We start from the raw sequence: 619 nt of genomic DNA, 5'->3' as shown, positions 1-619 counted from the left end.
CACACATGTCAATCACATCAGCTGTTGCCAAAGAAGCACAACAGACGGACCGGAATTTTCAGTCAGATGATATATAAATGTCTTCCTATGATGTTGTATGGAGTGAATACTAAATGGAGAAAAGAGGAAGAGGGGAGACCGTTGGAAGGGGCAAGGTAGGATAAAAAGAAGAGAAATAGAATGAAGAAGCAGAAAGTTAAAAAGAGCGAGAAAATAGAGGCTAAATAAAATTTAAAAAAGAGAAGAGAGAGAAATACGCAGAGAGGAAGAGAAAAAAAAACAGGTATAAAAAGGAGAAAGTTCAAAACACACGCACACACACTATAACAAAGACGTGATCCGAAAACAGAACAAGAACAGAGCCGCGATAACGTGATGGCACAATAATACGAAGTCTAAAACTAACAAGAACTTACAACATAAACAAAATCCGGTGCGCATAGCCATTTCGCTGAACCAAGGAAAGGCTCAGCGAAGGAGACGCATGCATGAGATATTTACGATGGAAACATTAGCAGGCGAGGGAGGGATTAGAGTTGTAATTAAAATCTCGGTCTAATGCGATGCCCTAAAGAAAGATACTGGAGGATTGTGCGTGTAAGAAAGAGTGATAGAGATT

Source organism: Penaeus monodon, chromosome 20 (genome assembly GCF_015228065.2).
Source record: "Penaeus monodon isolate SGIC_2016 chromosome 20, NSTDA_Pmon_1, whole genome shotgun sequence".
NCBI classification, from domain to species: domain Eukaryota; kingdom Metazoa; phylum Arthropoda; class Malacostraca; order Decapoda; family Penaeidae; genus Penaeus; species Penaeus monodon.
This window is presented reverse-complemented; position numbering follows the sequence as displayed.